Consider the following 16,325-nt stretch of genomic DNA (forward strand, 5'->3'; position numbering starts at 1 on the left):
CCCAGGCTGCTTCTGTGAAAACAGGATCTTTGATGACATTTTCATTTATGACTGCTGCTTCTTTCTGATTTGAAGTTATGAGTCCAATTATGTCAACAGTCACTCTTTCTGATGTGTAAGAAAACTCTGTGGCTGAGCGAAATGTATTCTAGTTTCCTCATCCCCCCCAGGCACCTTTCAGTGTAGGCTGCTTTGGGAGACTTGCACTTGGATATGTCCCTATATATCTTCACCTCATTTGTGGTACCATTTGCCATCACCATGAGCAAATGGTATGTATTTCTAGTGCACTGAAAAGCAGAAAAAGAGAAAGAGAGGGAGAGAGGAATAAATTAATACTTAACACCCAAATTCTTCATTATTATGAAACATTGGTTAATAACCTATAGGACTAGAGGCTTTGCAGAGTAATGTAAGAGCTCATTGCACTATGCTCTATATAGCTTTACTGATAACCAAGAAACAGAGTGGAATGGAAGACATTTCACCCAGTAAATGTTGAGAAAAATAAATTAAATGATAAAATTCAATATTTTTCTTGCTTACAAGCCAAGGGTTAAGTGTATCTGATAGAAATTCACATTCTACCAGCTGTCCTTAGTAATGAGAAAAAATAAATACACAATGAGAAAACCTGTCCCGTGCCATGTGACAGATGGATGGATAGATAGCTTGGAGAAGCAGAGCTGTTTGTTGTTAAGTAGACAATTTTAAGCACTTCACATGGTGTTAATCGTTTTGAAAAGTACACATGATCACCTGTCTTGAATGTTTATTTTCCTTGTCAAGGTCTTGGCAGCGCTGAGTAGATATTTTCTAGGAAAGAATTTTCTGTGTATACATACCTATGGTATCCTGTTTTGTATTTTAAAATTCTGCCACTTAAGATTATTAGACATTAAGAAGACAATCTTTTTTTAAAATATTTTATTTATTTATTTATTTTTGGCTGCATCAGGTCTTAGTTGTGGCTTGCAGGATCTTTCATTGTGGCTTGCAGGTTTCTCTCTAGTTGTAGCACACGGGCTCAATAGTTGCAGCGCACGGGCTTAGTTGCCCTGTGGCATGTGGGATCTTAGCTCCCCAACCAGGGGTTGAACCCATGTCCCCTGCACTGGAAGGTGGATTCTCGACCACTGGACAACCAGATAAGTCCCAGGAGGACAATCTTTTTTTAACCAAATATATACAAGTTACCAAGAGAAAACAGTATTTTCCCAGAAAAGAAGCTGAAATTTTCATTTAAGTAATAATACTGAGTAAAATATATCACAGACAAATATCCTTTATTGTGAAACTACCATGTCCCCTAACATTAGATATTCTACATAAATTATCTCGTATTTTCAAAAGAATCCTACCTGGCACAGCATAGCAATAATGATTAGATGAGGAAATGAACATTTCTAAAGGTTGAATGAAGTGCTACAAATCTCACAGCTATCAAGTGACAAAACCTAGATCTGAATCTCCTTTCTGATTTTTTTTTTTTTTTTTTTGCGGTTTGCGGGCCTCTCACTGTTGTGGTCTCTCCCGCTGCGGAGCACCGGCTCCGGACGCGCAGGCTCAGAGGCCATGGCTCACGGGCCTAGCTGCTCCGCAGCATGTGGGATCTTCCCAGACCGGGGCACGAGCCCATGTGCCCTGCATCGGCAGGCGGACTCTCAGCAACTGCGCCACCAGGGAAGCCCCTTCTTTCTGATTTTACTCCACTGCTGTATGATGTCACAGACACAGGTGAGAGAACCACCAACTTCTGAGGGAATTCTGTGGATTAAATTGGAGGATACACAACTATTTTTGAGTTATAGCCAAATCTGAGTTTTGTTAAATATTATTAATTTGTGACACCATATACATCACCTAATTTAATACTTACAGAAATCCTATGGTAGGCATTATTATTTTCCATTTAATATGATAATTTTATTTACCAAGATTAACTGATATTTCCATAGTCATTTAAAAGTAAATAGAATTGATATAAAACTTAGACCTATCAAGGTCAAAAGATATTTCTTCTAACCACTGGATTTTTCTATTAAATAGAAATTGTTAAAAATTTCTTGAATAGTTCTGTGTCTTTTTCTTTCTTTCACATAAAACCCAGTTTACTCAGAACTGGTGCCGACAAAATTGTGAAATATAGAAATTCCTATTTCAGGGTTTTCTCTCTCTTGCCAGTATCCCTTTCACCTTTATCTTGTTTCTCTAAACATTTTTTCCAAAGCTCTATTCTATTTCTTGTTTCATTCCACTAGTCCACTAAGATGATAGTTGATAAAAGATTAAGGCTCTGCATCTCCCAGGAGTATTTATATTTTAATGGGGGTCTCTTGCTGATCAAAAAAGCCTCCAAGATGCAGAGGAATAAATTCTAAAGGTAGCAGGCAGGAGAGATATTTTTAGATAGGAGCATCTGGCTTGCCCCTCTAATCACATCCCATAAGCTGCCTACTCCATTTATTTGTAAGACCTTGGCTTTGCTGTTTACAGTGAGAAGGTTCTCTGTAATTGCACATGCTTTTTCAGAGGTTTCAATCCTGTCTCAGAGATGGTGTGATATTGGTACCTCAATATTTATTCTCTCTCCTAGTTCCACATTTTTGATGACTGGAACAAATTTCAAAAGCCTTTTTAATGATGATGTAAAGCCTTGAACAAAATGAAAATCTGTTGTTTTAGCATATTTGGAAGAGAATAATTCAGCTGTCACAGGATGAAAGACTTGTCTGGAAATGCCATCTTTCCTTCGATGTGTTATGATGCACACCTAAAAGGGAAATACCATTTTGTATAAATGTCCTCTAAGATACAAAGAAAAGAATGCATAATAAAACATCCAGCAAGCTTTTGTCACTTCACGTGCAGAACTCTCTCTTTAAAGCGTATTAAGCCAAGCGAGTATGCCTACTTGTTTTATCGACTGAAAGAACTGAAAAGATTAAGAGAAAGTTTATTTTTTTTCTTTTAAGCCCTGATTTAGCATATACGCTAGATTAAATTGGGTGCTCTCACATAGCAATTTTCTATGCAAAAATAGACACCCTACTATCTATTTTAGGTAATTTCAAACCTAAAATGCTGAATAATTTTCAAAAAGGCTTAGTAATTAAGTGTGATGATAATGCATTAAAAATGGAAAACAAAGGAGACTTTCAAACATTCTTGAAGTGCAGGAAGTTGTGAAGCATTTCGAAAACCTAGGCCTTCATTTGGTCAGTTAGTTAATATCGTAGTATTTGACTGCTAAGTACAATAGTCTTTCTTGACCAAATGTTAACATTTGCCACTCATTTTAATATTTGTTTAAAAACCTTGGGCATTTACCTATTTCCTGCTTTACATTATTCATTTTTCCAAACATTCTGAAGATGATTTTGTATTATGGAGCTTATAATTAAAGATAAGCTATTTAGTGCCATAATTTATTTTTTTTCTGTATCACTATACATACTTAAGAATGAAGCAAAAAGAAAGAGGCATATAAATCAGGATCCTAAATACAAATTCTGCATTCCAAACTCCTTCCCAAAAGCAGGCATGAATAATTTTGAAGAGTAAAAGGGCAAGACATCACTATGATATAGCTCATGTAGCAACTGATTTTTTTTTTTTTTTTCAGAAGTCCTTAACTGTTATTTAGATTTACTGGTCAATCATTCATCACCAACAATTCATTAAATTTCTACTGTATGCTTAAATTTCTACAAGTATGAACTGCATCTACTTCTCTTCATATAAATATTAACATTTATGCTGTTGGAAGTCTCCAGATAACTTGTTAGCACAGAATGTCCAAATGACTATGGTAAACCAACCATTTCTCCAGAGTCTCCAGCTTAGGTCAAAGTCACCACTATTCTGAGTCATACAACTTCTACTTATGAAAGTATATTTGAAAAGTCCTTTAGCCTCCAGAGGCCCACATTTGTTAATAAGTATTGTCAATTCTATTTCTGTAGTATCTCTCATACCAATTTTCCCCATTTTTAACATTCCCTACCATATTTTATTTCTCTCCAGTTTAGGTAGTTCCAGTAACTGCTTGACTTTCCTCTTCATCCAGTGCTTCTTGTTCAGTCCTCCAACTACTGAAGACAGATTTACCTTATTAAAGAGTACTTTTAATTATGTCAGCGCTCTAATCCCACTGCTTCCTCCTAAAATGTATAAATACCTTAGGCTGGCTGTGCAAGGTCCTGTACAATTTCATTCCTGACATAACTTTCTAAACTTTCTCAAATGTTTCCCCTAAAGGTAACTTAATTTCAAGCCAAAATGCATTATTTATTCTTCTCTAAATAATGATTCCATACATTTTCATCTCTAAACTCCTACTATAATTTATTATCTCCCTCTGCTCCAATCCTTTAATCTTCATTTAAATCTGCCTCCATGAGGTCTGTCCCCACCAACACTCCTGTCTACCATCAGCAACAACAAAAAAATAAAATTGTATCAATATGTTGCTTCTAAACTCTTAAGGACTTTATCTTCATATTTCCAATAACAATTATATTAAGCCTGTACTGCAGTAATCTGCATACCTGTCATAACACTCATACTTGGGAATAGTTTTTGGAAGGGGAACATGTTTATCAGTTCATTTTTAAACCAAAGTTTATTTTTTTACAGTGAAATTTATACTAACAACTACTGTCTCTGACTCTTGGTTTTCTTGTTTGTGAAATGCAGATAATAATTTGTTATTATCAGGGCTGTTTTGACAGACAAATAAGGTAAGTACTTTAGCATAGGTGTACTTACTTTACCTCTTATTATGAGATATCAGAGATTGATGTGTACAGAGTGAATATGCAGATGAATTGTCTGACCTTGAATATTCTGGCCATTGTACACTTTCCTGCTGTCATGCCAACCAGCTGCCTGCCAAAGTGATGCTTCATGGAAAGGCAAGTTTGCAATTGAGTACAGTTGAATTATATGCCGTAAAATCAACCATCAGTATTATTTGATTAACATTGTATATGCTTATGCTAAAATGTGACTTCTTCACTATTCTTTCATTTTAAAATTAAGGAGACTATTTGTGATAAGGATGAAAAATTTATGGCAAAAATATAGCACAGTTTTTGAACATATATTTTGTGCAAGGCATATGGTGGCTTCATTTTGCAGAAAAATGATTTTTGGAGCTTTTCTTGAATGATTCATATTAACTACATATTATCCCCTTCAGGCTACTGAAATTCTATTAGGAATTATTTCTAAAAGATAGAATTTGTGGTAAGGTCAGAAATAGAAGAGATATTTTGCCATAAAATCCATAAAGACTTTATAGTTTTGAGAAGGCCAGTGACTCCTGGATTCCCCAGCTTTCACTCAGTTTTATAATTTAGGATTATATATTTATGGCCCTTGCTATGTTTTCTTTTTGATTCTTATTGCTGTTAAATACTCAATACCATAGTGTGTACCCTATTCACAGGTGTTATATATGACCTTTGCAAAATATTCTTAAGGCAGTAAATTAAAGTAAAATGTGCTCATAAATGTAATGGTATAATATTCTTTATATTTTCATATATCTTCAATATATGAAATACATTAAACTCATGATGTCATTGAATATATTATGTGTTGTAATATAATGTCAATAAGTCGATATGTTATACATATTCACCCATGTTTCTAATTACTGATTTAATTATACCAATGTTTAAGGAGCATCTAATTTGTATTCAGCTGCTCATCACTCTAATCATTATACCTTTGCTTAGCATTTTATATCTTTATGCTAAAATGTGATCCCTAAATGTTCCATATGTTTTAAAATTAAGGAGGTAGTTGCATTAAAGGAAGAAGGATTTATGAGGAGAATATAGAACTCATAATGATATGTATTTTGTGTGAGAAATACAGTGGCCCAGTTTTTGAAAAATATTGTGGTTTTGAGCAGTTCTTGAATTATTTACAATAAGCACTATTTTAAATATTGCTTAATAATTTTCAAAGTGACTTAATAGTCATTATTTTATTACTTTCTCACAGTAGCCCTAACATGTAGACATAGAATCATTATTATTATCAAAATCTGCCTTTGAGAAGAATGAATCACTGAGTTTTCAAGAGACAAGCCCAGGGTCTTGCAGTTTCTATTTAGGAAAACAAGGACTCATGTCCAATTCATTAGTCTCTGCAATTCACATTTTTACATTGTCTCAAGCAGATTTTCTGGCCCACATTAGTGCCATGCAAATAAGTCTTTTACAGTCTCCTTCCCCTCCTTCCCCTGCCCACACACAGTAATTGCTTGATGTGTTCTCATATCTTACATTGGTAGTTAGAAAAAAATTATACCAAGAGTCACTTTTCTTTCAATACAAAGCATAATGGTAGATATGGATAAGTACACAGGTCCTTTGAGTATAGAGATCTGTATCAATCTCTAGGTTCTCCAGAGAAAACTATGATGTGACAAGCCTATAGTCAATTTCAAAAAGTTTTCAAAACCTTAGGGTAATTGTATTTGAATATAATGAAAGTAATTTTCATGTAATTTCAAAATTTCTAAGTTAAGTAAACAAAAATGTCAAGGAACAAAAATTGTCACTAGGGAAATTACTGGCAACGATAGATGAGAGAATTGCCAGTTCTCTATGATTTCCACAATCCTTGATTATCTATCTAGAACATTTAGGGTAGAACACCCAAATAATCTTCATTAATCTTCTTCTATCGTTCCATTTCAAATGCACAACTGCGCCTATGACAAATATAGACCCTGCAATAAATTCCATGAGGGCACAGTGGGGAGCGGGGTATGGGTTAAAGATGGAGTTGACTAGAAATGGAGCAAAAACACAATATCGTGTAATACAGATCATTTGTAACATAAAGGTAGCAACCTGACTTATGAGTTATTTAGCTTGCAAATTCATTATAAAGGCATGTTGTGATTGCTAGCTGTAATATGAATCAGTTCTAGAAAATGATGTTTCAACTAGTATAATGCTTAATGTATTGATAAAAAAAGGTATGCTTCTCAGATTAAGCTACCAAGTACGGTTAATTCATACCTCTTAGAGTTTCTTTTTCTTCTTCTATTTGTAAATTTGAAATAATAATGGGAGGGATATGTCAATGCCAAGCAGAGAAGGCTGTGAAATTACTAGCGCTTTTCTGTTCTTCAAGATTTGCTCTCTGGGCATTGTTAATCCATCACCTTAGTGGCCAGTTTCTCTAGGGCTATTCAGACACTTGAATCAAGCCACTTGAGGATTAAACCAGAAAACTAATTCAATCGTTTAAATTAAGAAATGCAGATTTCATATTAGTTCTTCACTAGCTTTCTTTCAGCTCAGAAACTGCAATTCTTGAATGATTAAATATCCCTAACAAAAGAATAAGAATAATTTCAAAGAAGCTTGAGAAGGGTATGTCTAGTTTGCTAAGGAAGAGGAGACAGCTCAGGCACCCAGAACATTTCCCTGCTCTCAGAGGCTTGGTGGTTAAGGCAGGGTCCTTATTCCATTTCTTCATCCTCCTACCATAACCTTGAAATGTGCATCTGACTACATAAACCAGATAGACAGAGCATATAGTGTGGACTTTAAATATGGCTTGGCCAGTGAGGTCACTCAGAGTGCTTCCTAAAAGAATGTTGCAATACCTCATTATCCAGAATGGTAAAGGAATGGTCAGATGAAATTTTCCAAGATTGAATTAGATAACACGACTGTATGGAGTGAATTGCATGCTCATCCAATCTCAACTCTCATATATTTGGAGGAGGGGGGCATCAAAAGGTGTCAGTTTATTGAGTAAAAGTCACAGACACTATGCATTTGAAGCATAACACATCACAGATGCATGTTCAGGGGTTGAAAGTAATGCTGCAGTAGTACCCCATATTTGTTGGAATTTGCCCAATTTGTTGAATTATGCATTGTTAATGAGGACAACACATTAAACTTATGATGTGATGCCACTGAATATATCAGGTTTTGTTATATAATGTAAATAATCAATATATATACATATGCACCCATGTTTCCACTTACTGTTTTGTATATTGAGATGTTAAAATTTCTTTACATGATCTATCTTTCAATACAAAAAATCCCCTTTATCAGAGTATATCTTGAAAACCACTATTTAAGGTAAACTGTCATAAAGATATATTTTCCTTAAAAAAGTTATAATTAGAGATTATGCTCTTGACCAAGGAGTCAGAATAAAATATTGATAATGACAAACAATATATCATAAGGTATGGAAACAATGTCTATAAGCTTTATTATAATTTGGACTAGAAAAATTATGTTCTAAGGCATTAGCATGGCTTTAAAAGATGCCCCAAAATTTCCCTCCCCCCAAAATCTATATTATTATATGAATGGACTCAAGACTAATGTGATAAGAGGTTGAGAGTCTCTAAGTATTCGAAGTGATTTATTGGTAAAGTCCCTTACTTCTGTAAACTTCTATGATTTACGCATTTCAAAGGTATTTGATTTCTATAATGAAAAGCAGCCCAAATTGTACTTATTTTTCTTTTTCTCTAGATGAATTTGTGATAGCTCTACTGCAAAATCAGTCCATTGATTTAGTAAATTTTCTCTGGAAATTCTTTTTAAAAATATGAATTTTTTTCTCATCTTTTGCTACTAAGTGGAACATTGGTGTGTTGTCAGTTGGATGAAACACAATCATGATGTTAACTGCTCCTCTAATCTATATATATATTTTTTAGTATGATATTACCCCAAATAATTCCAGATTGATTAAGGGACATACATTACTACCAAGAAGTAAAACATGTTAAAATTGTTCCAATTGACTCTACAGATGATATACCATATATCTTATAAAAGTGACAATATCTGCCTCTGAGTTTTTTAAACCCAAAAAGAAGAAATTAACTGAAGAAGTATTGGTAGTGTAATATTTATTGAATGCCCAAAGTCAGGCAATGTTTTAAGTACTTTAAACATGTTTGCTTATTAAATACAACTTTCACGTGGTATAAGGGTATCTTTAGCCACATTTTGTCAGTGAAGAAATTAAGACAGACAAATTTTAATAACAAACTTGGTAATCTTTAAACTTAAGTATTAACAAGAGCTTATGTTTATGGAGCAAAGGTCAAGCAAAGTCCTCTGTGAATCTGTGTCTCAGGATTTAGTACATGGTTAGTATTTTCTCAAGAAAGAAAAAAATTGAATGCTCTTTTTAGCATTCCCTCCTTTGAAGTTCATGCATATGCTATCTCTTTTTTTTGTTAATAGATCATACTTCTGGTGTCACAAAAATTTTCTCCAGTTTTCTTTTAGGTGTTGTATGGTTTAGATTTTATTTTTAGGTCCATGAAACATGAATTTTTGCATATGATGCTAAATAAGAATTGAGAATCTTTGATGCATATGAATATACAACTATTTCAGCACCATTTGCTGAAAAAATCATTTTTTTTTCAACTGAATTATCTTCACACCTTTGTTGAAAAGTAGCTGTCCTAATATATGTAGGTCTACTTCTCGAATCTATTTTGTTCCATTGGTTGTTCCATTGGTCTATTATTCCACCTCGAGTCCAATCCCGCAAGTTTTGGATTGTAGCTTTACAATAAATCTTCAATCAGATATTCTCAGCCTTCTAACTTTGTTCTTTTTTTTCAAGGTTATTTTCCCTATTCTAGGTCCTTTGCATTTTCATGTGAATTCTAGAATCATCTTGTCAATTTCTATAAAGAATCCTGAAGGAATTTGTTAAGGTTTGCCTTGTTGCACTGGATATACCTTCCACTGTATTAAATAAAAGTGGTGACACTGGATATTCTTATCTTTTTCTGAACTTAAGGGAAAAGTATTGGGCCTTTCATCATTAAGCATAATGTTAGTTATAGGATTTTTATAGGTGTCCTCTATATTGTTGAGGAAGTTTTCCTCTATTCCTAACTTACTGAGAGTCTTTTTTTAATCAGTAATGTATGATGGACTTTATGTGTGTGTATATGTAGGTGTATTTTGTTAAAATGTATTTTGTCAAAATAGTGAATTAAATTGATTGATTGTTGTACTTAATCTTGGGTGAAAGGCCAAGAAGTCATTAAATTGATTGATTTTTGAATGTGTAACCAACTTTCTACTTGAATTCATGGGATAATCCACATTTAATTGTTGTATTAGTGAGGGTTCTCCAGAGAAAACAGAACCAATAGGATCTATATATTAAGTGATTTATTGTAAGGAATTGGCTTACAAGATCATGAATGCTGTCAGACCCCAAGATCTGTAGGTCAAGTCAGCAAGTTGGAGCCCAAGGAAAGCCAATGTTTAGTTTCAGTCCAAAGTGTGGGTGGCTGCAGAACTAGAAAGAGCTGATAATTTGAGTCCAAAGGCAGGAAGAAAAGCCAGTATTTCAGATCAGAGATCATAAGGCAGGAAGAATCCTCTAATTCTCTCTTAGACTAAGGGGAATTTCAGCTCTTTTGTTTTATTTAAGCTTTCAACTGATTGAATGAGACCCATTCACATTGGTGAGTGCAATCTGCCTTACTCAGTCTACTGACGTAAATGTTAATCTAATCCAAAACCCCCTCGCAGCCAGAGTAATGTTTGACCAGATACCTGAGCACCTTGTGGCCCAGTGAAGTTAACACATAAAAATTAACCATCAAAAATCATGATCTATTATCCTGTCAATTCAATAGTGGATTCCAATTGCTGTAATTTTGTTTGGAATTTTTGAATCTATAGTCATAGGGGATACTGGTTTTTAGTTGTTATTTTTTTTTTATTGTAATGAATTTTTATGGGTTTTGCATCAGACCAATTCTTGCCTCACAGATTAAGCTAAAAATATACCTTCTTTTTCAATTTGCTGTAAGAGTTTCCATAGAATTCACATGATTTATTCTTTAAAAAATTGGTAAAACTGAATTTGAATTTGTTAGCATAATATTTTTCATAGTATTTCCTTATTATCCTTTAGACATCAGTAGAATTTGCAGAGATGTCCTTTCTTATTTCTGATATTGGTAAATTATTTCTTCTTATTTTTGCTTTTCTTCAGTAATCTGGCAAGGGGTTTCTCAATTTTATTCATCTAAGTGAACCAAAGTCTTGGTTACCTTGATTTTGTCTGTGGTTTCTCTGATTTCTATTTAAATTATTTACTTTTGATCTATATAATTTCCTTTCTTAAATGAATTTTAGGCTACTTTCTTGTTTTTCTAGTTTGTTGAGGAGGCAACTGTGGTCTTTGGTTTGATATTTTATTCATTTCTAATAGATTTACTATTATAAATGTCTATAAAATACTACTTTTGTGGCATTCCATTAAATTTGACATACTGTTTTTTCATTTTCTTTAAATTCAAAATAATTTCTAATTTTCCATTTATGTATTCTTTTACCAGTCGTTTCTACTGAAATGTGGTATATAGTTTATAAATATTTGGAGATTTTCTAGAGGTATCTCTGGTATTAATTTCTAGTTTAATTTAATTACATTTAGAGAACATATTTTAAATGAGTTGAATTCTCTTAAATTTGAGACTTGTCTTATGCCTCAGAATATTATCTCTCTTTTTACTTGTTCCAGGTGCATTTGAAAAAACTGTATATTCTGCTATTGTTAGGTAAAATGTTCTTAAAATGATCTAATGTTTGTTAGATCAAGCTAGTTGATTATGTTGTTAAAGTCTTCTATACCCATACCAATTTTGTTTGCCTTGCAGTTCTATTTGTTTTTTTTTTTTTTTTTTTTATGCGTTACGCGGGCCTCTCACTGTTGTGGCCTCTCCCGTTGCGGAGGACAGGCTCCGGACGCGCAGGCTCAGCGGCCATGGCTCACGGGCCCAGCCGCTCCGCGGCATGTGGGATCCTCCCAGACCGGGGCACGAACCCGTGTCCCCTGCATCGGCAGGCGGACTCTCAACCACTGCGCCACCAGGGAAGCCCTCTATTTGTTTTTATTTCAGGTATTTTGAAGCTGTTAGTTGGTGTACAAATGTTCAGGATTATCATGTTTTCTTAATTAATGTACCATTATGAGGTCATCCTCCTTATTCCTGGGGACATTTTTGTTCTGAAATCTACTTTTATGTTGTTAGCATACCCAAGCTAGATTTCTTTTGAATTGTTTTAGAAATTTAATTTTCACTTTTAAGCAGTCTCTGTCTTTATATTTAAACTGCATATCCTGTAGGCAGCATACTAGTTAGGTATTGCTTTTTATACATTATGAAAATCTCTGCCTTTTTATTGGGTTGCAGAGGTCATTTATAACTAATGAGATTATTTATAATGTTAGGTTTAAATCTATCATTTTATTATTTATTTTCCCCTTATGTTTATTTTCCCCTTTTTTCTTTTCCAGATTTATTTTGGATTGTGTATTTTTTGTGATTTATTTTATGTCTGTTGTTAGATTATTAGGTATAACATTTTGTTTTGGTATCTTTCTTGGTTACTTCAGAATTTATGGTATACACCTGTAAGTTACTATATTGCATCTTCCAGCAATACTCTACCTGTTCACATATAGAATAGGAAGTTCACAATTGTATACTTCACAATTGTATGCTTAAACATTTAAAATATCAATTTCATAGCCAGAAATTCTGAAAACTAAAGTTGTATTTTATTTTGGATTTTGGCACAGTTTATCCACTGCTCAATTAAGCATACCCTCTATAAGATTTCCCTACAAATATATGACCTATAGATCAGAATATTTTTCTATAACTTGGCTAATTTGTTCCTCCAAGCTTCTGGATCCTGAATAATAAAGAAAATCAGTGTGTGAAAATATTTCCCCAGTGGCATGTAAATATTATGTTTTAATTTTTTTTACATTTTTATTGGAGTATAATTGCTTTACAATGTTGTGTTAGTTTCTGCTATATAACAAAGTGAATCAGCTATATGTATATGTATACCCCCATATCCCCTTCCTCTTGTGCCTCTCTCCCACCCTCCTTAATCCACCCCTCCAGGTGGTCACAAAGCACCAAACTGATCTCCCTGTGCTATGCAGCTGCTTCCCACTAGCTACCTATTTTACATTTGGTAGTGTATATATGTCAATGCTACTCTCTCACTTCGTCCCAGCTTCCTCTCCCCCCAACCCCTGTGTCCTCAAGTCCATTCTCTATGTCTACATCTTTATTCCTGTCCTGCCCTTAGGTTCATCAGAACCAATTTTTTTTTAGATTCCACATATAATATAGATTCCATATATAATCCATATATAATTTTATATAATTCCATATATAAACAAATGTTTGTTTTTCTCTTTCTGACTTACTTCACTCTGTATGACAGACTCTAGGTTCATCCACCTTACTAAAAATAACTCAATTTAGTTTCTTTTCATGGTTGAGTAATATTCCATTGTATATATGTACCACATCTTCTTTATCCATTCATCTGTTGATGCGCAATTAGGTTGCTTCCATGTACTGGCTATTGTAAATTGTGCTGCAATGAACACTGTGGTACATGTCTCTTTATGAAGTATGGTTTCTCAGGGTATATACATAGCAGTGGGATTCCTGGGTCATAAGGTAGCTCTATTTTTAGTTTTTCTAAGGAACCTCCATACTGTTCTCCACAGGGGCTGTATCAATTTGCATTCCCAACAACAGTGCAAGAAGGTTCCCTTTTCTTCACACCCTCTCCAGCATTTATTGTTTCTAGACTTTTTGATGATGGCTATTCTGACTGGTGTGAGGTGATATCTCATTGTAGTTTTGACTTGCATTTCCTTAATGATTAAGGATGTTTAGCATTCTTTCATGTATTTGTTGGTAGTCTGTATATCTTCTTTGGAGAAATGTCTATTTAGGTCTTCTGCCCATTTTTGGACTGGGTTGTTTGTTTTTTTTGTTATTGAGCTGCATGAGCTGCTTGTAAATTTTGGAGATTAATCCGTTGTCAGTTGCTTTGTTTGCAACTGTTTTCTCCCATTCTGAGGATTGTCTTTCATATTGTTTATGGTTTCTTTTACTGTGCAAAAGGTTTTAAGTTTCATTAGGTCCATTTTTGTTTATTTTTATTTCCATTTCTCTAGGAGGTGGTCCATAAAGGATCTTTCTGTGATTTATGTCATAGAGTGTTCTGCCTATGTTTTCCTATAAGAGTTTTATAGTGTCTGGTCTTACATTTAGTTCTTTAATCCATTTTGAGTTTATTTTTGTGTATGATGTTAAGAAGTGTTCTAAGTTCATTCATTTACTTGTAGCTGTCCAGTTTTCCCAGCACCACTTATTGAAGAAGTGGTCTTTTCTTCATTGTATATTCTTACCTCCTTTTTCAAAGATAAGGTGACCATATGTGCATGAGTTTATCTCTGGGCTTTCTATCCTTGTACATTGATCTATATTTATGTTTTTGTGCTGGTACCATAGTGTCTTGATTACTGTAGCTTTGTAGTATAGTCTGAAGTCAGAGTGCCTGATTCCTCCAGGTCCATTTTTCTTTCTCAATATTGTTTTGGCTATTTGGGGTATTTTGTGTGTTCATAAAAATTGTGAAATTATTGTTCTAGCTTTGTGAAAAATTCCATTGGTAGTTTGATAGGAATTGCATTGAATCTGTTTTGCTTTGGGTAGTATAGTCATTTTCACAAAGTTGATTCTTCCAATCCAAGAACATGATGATTATCTCCATCTGGTTGTATCATCTTTGATTTCTTTCATCAGTGTCTTATAGTTTTCTGCATCCAGGTCTTTTACCTCCTTAGGTAGTTTTATTCCTAGGTATTTTATTCTTTTTTGTTGCAATGGTAAATGGGAATGTTTCCTTAATTCCTCTTTCTGATTGTTCATTGTTAGTGTATAGGAATGCAAGAGATTTCTGTGCATTAATTTTGTATCCTGCTACTTTACCAAATTTATTGATTAGGTCTAGTAGTTCTCTGGTAGCATCTTCAGGATTCTCTATTTATAGTATTATGTCATCTGCAAACAGTGGCAGATTTAATTCTTCTTTTCCAATTTGCATTCCTTTTATTTATTTTTTTCTTCTCTGATTGCTGTGGCTAAACTTCCAAAACTGTGTTGAATAATAGTGGTGAGAGTGGGCACCCTTGTTTTGTTCCTGATCTTAGAGGAAATGCTTTCAGTTTTTCACCACTGAGAATGATGTTGGCTGTCGGTTTGTTACATATGACCTTTATTATGTTGAGGTAGGTTCCCTCTATGCTCAGTTTCTGGAGAGTTATTTTTTTTATCATAAACAGGTGTTGAATATTACTGAAAGTTTCTTCTGCATCTATTGAGATTATCATATGTTTTTTATCCTTCAATTTGTTAATATGGGGTATCACATTGATTGACATGTATATTGAAGAATCCTAGCATTCCTGGGATAAGCCTCACTTGATCATGGTGAATGATCCTTTTAATGTGCTGTTGGATTCTGTTTGCTAGTATTTTGATGAGGATTTTTGCATATATGTTCATCAGTGATATTGGACTGTTTTCTTTTTTTGTGGAATCTTTGTCTGGTTTGGGTATCAGGGTGATGGTGGCCTCATAGAATGAGTTTGGGAGTGTTCCTCCCTCTGTTATATTTTGGAAGAGTTTGAGAAGGATAGTTGTTAACTCTTCTCTAAATATTTTATAGAATTCACCTCTGAAGCCATCTGGTCCTTGATTTTTTTGTTGGAAGATTTTTAACCACAGTTTCAATTTCAGTGCTTGTGATGGTCTGTTCATATTTTCTATTACTTCCTGGTTCAGTCTTGGAAGTTGTGCTTTTCTAAGAATTTGTCCATTTCTTGCAGGTTGTCCATTTTATTGGCATACAGTTGTTCATAGTAGTCTCTCATGATCATTTCTATTTCTGCAGTGTCAGTTATTACTTCTCCTTTTTCAATCTAATTCTGTTGATTTGAGTCTTCTCCCTTTTCGCTTGATGAATCTGGCTAATGGTTTATCAGTTTTGTTTATTTTCTCAAAGAAACAGCTTTTAGTTTTATTGATCTTTGCTACCATTTCCTTCATTTATTACTCATTTATTTCTGACCTGATATTTATGATTTCTTTCCTTCTGCTAACTTTGGGATGTTTTGTTCTTCTTTCTCAAATTGCCTTAGGTGTATGGTTAGGTTGTTTATTTGCAAGTTTTCTTATTTCTTGAGGTAGGATTGTATTGCTGTAAACTTCCCTCTTAGAACTGCTTTTGCTGAATCCCACAGGTTTTGGGTCATCGTGTTTTCATTGTCATTTGTTTCTAGGTACTTTTTGATATCCTCATTGATTTCTTCAGTGATCTCTTGGTTATTTAGTAACATATTGTTTAGCTTACATGTGATTGCATTTTTTACGGTTTTCCTATAATACCTAGTCT

General features: G+C 33.9%; 1 protein-coding gene across 4 annotated transcripts in view; it reads left to right on the top strand.

The window, feature by feature from the left end:
- The window catches only part of PCDH9 (protocadherin 9), a 986,095-nt gene that overhangs the window by 299,911 nt on the left and 669,859 nt on the right, over positions 1-16,325 (top strand). The window lies entirely within an intron of this gene.

The sequence above is a fragment of the Phocoena sinus genome, chromosome 18 (assembly GCF_008692025.1).
Source record: "Phocoena sinus isolate mPhoSin1 chromosome 18, mPhoSin1.pri, whole genome shotgun sequence".
Classification (NCBI taxonomy): Eukaryota; Metazoa; Chordata; class Mammalia; order Artiodactyla; family Phocoenidae; genus Phocoena; species Phocoena sinus.